General features: G+C 41.3%; 1 non-coding gene across 1 annotated transcript; it reads right to left on the bottom strand.

The window, feature by feature from the left end:
* Positions 1–1,790: 1,790 nt before the first annotated feature.
* Positions 1,791–1,955, bottom strand: LOC113831833. Its single transcript, XR_003481330.1, has one exon. It is a non-coding gene; the product is annotated as a U1 spliceosomal RNA (small nuclear RNA).
* Positions 1,956–5,922: the final 3,967 nt, after the last annotated feature.

The raw sequence follows: 5,922 nt of genomic DNA, 5'->3' as shown, positions 1-5,922 counted from the left end.
AGCCACACACACACACACACACACACACACACACACACACACCACACAAATTGGGCAGTCATCTACTGTGCAATGAATTCAGAGAAGTCAGAAATGAAGTGGTTTCTATGAAACACAGTAAATTTTATCTTGATGGCAAACAGGACAAAGGGACACTTACCCACAAAAATATATACCTGTCAAACTCCCTTTTTCAAAAAAGGGCAACATCTTTGACATTTAGCCCATTAAACATTGTTATAGGTCATGCACATAAAGGTGTTTCAACTCCCTGACAAACAAACATGCAAATTCTAGTTATCATTTCTTAAAATGCCTCCAGGTATGTTAAAGATACTCACATGCACACGTATCTCACTATCCTAAAAATGAAAACAGGCAAATCAATGGCTTTTTTTTCAACACAAGCTATTTTAAAAACTCACAGGGAGCAGGCAAAACAGCTTCTGAATTCTGAATTCTGAATTCACACTGACCTGCAATCTGTGGAGCCCATACTTCCTCTTCTTCATAGGGATACCCTCCTGGGCTGTACGGACCCCACATATTCCGAGTTACCTTTTCATCCTTCTGGGTGGCACAAGCCTGTTGTACTCAGGTGAGAAGACAGAGGAATTCTTCCCTATCACATGGGCAGAGGTGGTATTGGATTACCTTCTATCAGATAGATTATGGGGTTAAGGAACTTGATCAACTTACAGTCTGGGAGTGTTCAGACACCGTAATGCAAGCAAAGGGGTGGATGGCGGAGCACTAATGCTCTGCATTCAGGAGACAGCAAATTGAACAAAGAATGTGCTAGTTTTTTGGTTTTTTGGTTTTTATGAAACCATAACTGTCCAGGGACTATTGGTGAATCGGAAGTGGAGAGAGAGAGGTTGAAGCCATGATGTCTTTGGTAATGAAGACGGGCTGGCTGTGCCGGAGTTTGTCAGCCTGCATCTGCTATTTATAGCTCTACTGTTTACTCTGTGTCAACACAGCCATCTTGGGATTGGAGACGACTAACAGTTTGGGTTGATTTGGTTTAATTAGATGGGATTAATATGGCCACTGCACAGTTGTGTGGGAGGACCCATTAATTAATCATCTCAACTAGATGTTGCTGTTTTAGCGTGTAAAGCACTCTTCCCCCAGCTTTGGATTGAATTTATGCACTTGTACGACAACCTCTTTTCCCTCAGATTCCCACCAGAAGCCTGTAGCCCACACAAGCTCACAAAAGCAACTACTAATGAGCTGAAGGGAGAGCTCCACATCTGAGCTAAAACTAAAGGTGTCACTGGTGGTGAAGATGAGGAGGTACAATTCCTGGGTTCCACAGAAAGCCCTGCTCTCACCAACACAAGACAATGTGATCTGGTCCATTCTCTAGTTGAGGTTTCTACTTCCTAGATGACTTCAGGTCTGTGTCAAGTTGACAGCTGAATCTAATATGGCACCATTCATCCATCTGTTTGTCCATCCACCTGAAAAATGCTCAAAAGTGTGCCTATCTGTCCATTTCTTCATGATGTGCCTGGCACTGAGAACATGGAAATAAGCATGATACTGTTTTTCTTCATAGTATTGTATTAATAATAAAGAAAGAAGTAATTTTAAGACATTTTAAGCTACTAGAATGAGACCTTGCGGAAAGCTTTCCATCTCTTGTCCTTTCACTTGCCTGTCTTCTTTAGCAATGCTAGGCATTGAACCCAGAGCTTCATGAACACTAAGCAAGTGTTCTACACTGCCCCCACCAGACGTTGTGTGGGTGTCTTCATTTGGTTCTTAAAATTTAATCTCAACAGGGGAGAATGTAAATGCAGTCCCCACCACCACCACCACTGCCACAAATTGTGCAGTTGAGTTTATAGAAAATGCAAGGGTCAGCACATTTGAAGTGCATTGGATAAGCCTCGCCATGGGAAAACCACCTTCATTATCGTGGTCTCTCCCCTGCCAGGTAGTATGTATGTGTTTCTTCACCCCACCAAACTTATCTCACCTCTAAAGTCAAGCTGATAGTGATGTCTACCCTTTGGGGGTTTCAGAGTTAAGTGATATAATCAGTTGAAATGCCTGCCACAGCCTGAACAACAAATGCCAGACACTATTATTAGAAATAGCAATGGATATTAGGCTGAAGGAAACTTTATAGATAGGCTCTGATGGACACATTTAGATTGGCATATGCAGTAGACAGGGCTTTTAAGCCTCAGCTCTGTTCACAATTTCTTCAGAGATGGAACCCAGGGCCCTTGCACATGTTAGGCGAGCATCCTCCCTCTGAGTCACACCCCTAGTCCTATCTGTCCATAATTTGGTCTCAATAATTCTTCGTTGTGGGGGGCTGTCCTGTGTAGCGTGGGGTGGTTAGTGGCATCTCTGACTCTAAGCCGCTGCATCTCCTCTTCACAACTGAGACAAAACCTCTTCAGATGTTGTAGAGGGTCTCAGAGTGGCAAGATCACCCCATTTTGAGAATCTCTATAGAAAACAATTGGTTACTGCTTTGAAAACATATCATCTTTGTCATATCAATCTCTCTATTTGCCTACTTAGCTATATCCTGTGTAGCTAAATGATAAATTACACAATAAAAATGTCTTAAAATTACTTCTTTCTTTCTTATTAATACAATACTATGAAGAAAAACAGTATCATGCTTATTTCCATGTTCTCAGTGCCAGGCACATCGTAGAGAAATGGACAGATAGGTACACTTTTGAGCATTTTTCAGATGGATGGACAGACAGATGGGTGAATGGTGTCATATTAGATTCAGCTGTCAACTTGACACAGACCTGAAGTCATCTAGGAAGTAGAAATCTCAACTAAAGAATGGACCAGATCACATCGGCTTGTGTTGGTGAGATATTTTCTTAACTGCTAACTGATAGAGGAGGATCTGGCCCACTTCTGGCAATGCCATCTGTAGGCAGGTGGGCCTGACCTATGTAAGAAAGATAGCTGAGCAAACCAGAGGGAGCAAGTCAGCAAGCAGCATTCCTCCATGGTCTCCACTTCCTAATTCCAGGTTTCTGCCTTGAGTTCCTCCCTTGGCTTACCTCAGTGATGGAAGTGTAATGTGAAATGAACCCTTTCCTCCTCAAGTTGCTTTTTAGTCATGGTGTTTATCAAAGCAACAAAAAGATAACAAGGACAGAAGGACACATGTTTGAACATTTTCAGGTGTGTGTTGTGCGTGTGTGTGTGTGTGTGTGTGTGTGTGTGTGTGTGTGTGTGTGTGTGTGTGTGTGTGTATGAATTTACCTTTGAGTATTTTCACTTGGCTAAACCATTGTGATCACCATGTGAAGTTTACTCTTACTCTTTGACTCCAGTCCACTCACAAAGGAGCTAAGTCTGGTTGCATACCCACTCACAGACACAAAGAAACATGGCAAGCTGGCCTGGCACCATGGAACTTAGAGAGGAGAGCAAGGCCAGAGCTGCCATCCACAGACCTTCACACACAGTAAGGAGCCAGAGGCTAAACACAGATTGTCTCCAGGAAACTGAGCCAAGGTTCTAGCTATGGTCAGAACAACAGAGAAGAAGGAATGGGAACAGGAAGCGGCTCAGAAAACTCCCACAGTTAGGCAGAAAGGCATTTGGGTGTTCCAGAGAATGTGTGATTTGATCAAGATGGGATAAGACCTGTTGTCTGAATTAACCCCACAACTTAGCATCAATAGTGTCCAGGATGGAGATAAACAGGGAAAATAAAACTTTTTCCTTAGACACTATTATTTGATTAATGGCCCATTAATTGAAAGTATTTAATTATGTAAAGAGCAACATAAACACAGAACAAAATAACGCATGATTTGTGTCGTTCAGCAAACAATTATCAAGTGAACATCCTTTCAACTATTTCCATATGAATCAAAGAATGATGCAACTGTGCCAGCCGATTGCACGCTGTTTCGAAGGCACACAGCCAGGGTTCTTAAATCCCTGGTTATTTGCTACTGCGGCATAAATTGGTAAACAAACACCGGTCTCCTGAGTCTTATCATGTACACTCACTGTTTCCTTCATACCTAAAGCACAACTTACATTCCCTCATTATTTTATTCAATTAAGACTTATTTCCTTTTAGTTTTATACCCATTATTATGAAAAGTTTTGTGGAAACTGTGAAGATATTGAAACATAGAGTGTCATATGAGAACTTTCTTCTGGGGGGTTATGTCTTAGGCAAAGCTGTGTATACTTTCCCTAAGAAGCTGAGTGTTTGGAAAGGGTAGGAGGGGTGAGGAGAGATCGATGTATACATATCACGTCTCCCTTTTCACTTTCACCCGGAATCCTAGACCAGTCTTGAAACTTAATTCTAGGGGTTCACTTGAGTTCTACTTTTATGCCTGGCCATGACTTTCTACTGTGGTTCTTATTTCTCTAGGACTGATTTATAGGTTACTATTTTAAAGTCTGTGTTTATTATTATAAGTGACCTCATGTACTTTGAAAAAAATTGAAGCAAGATCTGAATAAAAATTAAATAAAACAATGATCAAAAATTTTAAAAAATTACCTAGCCCTATTTTTAGAAGAACAGGACAAAACAGTCTTGGGCAGATAATTTGTGGGGAAGAAGCATTGGGAAGCTTCATTCATTTAATTACTTATTTGTATATTTTAGTTTTGAGAGCTTTTGATTTTGAGAATTCATGATAAAAAAAAAAAGCATTCAATTAAGGAGGTAACCTAGTAGTAGAGCACTTTCGAAGTGTGCCCAAAAGCCTAGGTTTGGTCATAGCCCTGAAAAGGCAAAGCAAACAAACATTCTTTGGAAGGTTAACATGTTAGACTTTATCATGTTGCAGCTTCCTGGGTACCCACTCCTATGTGCAGAATTGTGTATGAGATTCTGTGAGAAAGAAAAGACACAGAAAGGGAGGTAGGGTAGAGTTGAGGACTAGCTTCACTTTGTATTTATCAACATGACTCTGAAGCCTCAGGCCACGTTTTACCATTTCTTTATCAAACCTGGAGACCATCTGCTTCCACCGTCCTGAAGGGATAACTCCAGTAATGGAACTTTATTCTGCAAGAGAAGCCTTTGGCCAGAATGCAGCCAACTTTCAGTTCATCTTAGTGTAACAACACAAAAGTTTTGTTATTCAACCTAATTCAGCATCAGAATCCCAAAATGTAGGTGGAGTCAGTGATAAAAATCATAGTGTTACTAAAAATATTAACCCTGGTGTCTGAGAGATGACTTATGGGATGGGTGGGACTAGAGGCATGATTCCATAGTGAAGAAGCCATGCTGCTCTTCCAGACGACCAGAGTTCTGCTCCAAGCACTCACATCTGGAAGCCCACAACCAACCACCAGTAGCTGCAGCTCCAGGGGGCTCCAGCACCCTCTTTTGGCCTCTGTAGGCCTCTGCATTCACTTGCACATACCCATACAGAGACACAGAGACATATGCTTAAATGAAAAAAATTCAGTTTAAAATTTATTCTTTTGTTTTGTTTTGTTTTGTTTTTTGAGACAGGGTTTCCCTGTGGCTTTGGAGGCTGTCCTGGAACTAGCTCTTGTAGACCAGGCTGGACTCGAGATCTGCCTGCCTCTGCCTCCCAAAATATAAAATTGATTCTTTAAGGGCTGGAGAGATGGCTCAGAGATTAAGAGCACCGGCTGCTTTTCCAGAGGTCCTGAGTTCAATTCCCAGCAACCACATGGTGACTCACAACCATCCATTATGAGATCTGGTGCCCTCTTCTGGCCTGCAGATATACATGGAAGCAGAATATAGTATACATACTAAATAAATAAAATCTTTAAAAATTGATTCTTTAAGGAAAATATTATCCCTGGTTAAATCTGAATATCATATGTGAGCTGAATGCCACCTGCTATTCATCCTGTGAAAACTGTAGAGTATGTTCTATGGATACATACAGAGGGTAGATTCCCAAACAT

This window comes from Cricetulus griseus (genome assembly GCF_003668045.3).
Source record: "Cricetulus griseus strain 17A/GY chromosome 1 unlocalized genomic scaffold, alternate assembly CriGri-PICRH-1.0 chr1_0, whole genome shotgun sequence".
NCBI lineage: Eukaryota > Metazoa > Chordata > Mammalia > Rodentia > Cricetidae > Cricetulus > Cricetulus griseus.
The sequence above is the reverse complement of the archived record's forward strand: the minus strand, read 5'-3'. Positions and strand labels throughout refer to the sequence as shown.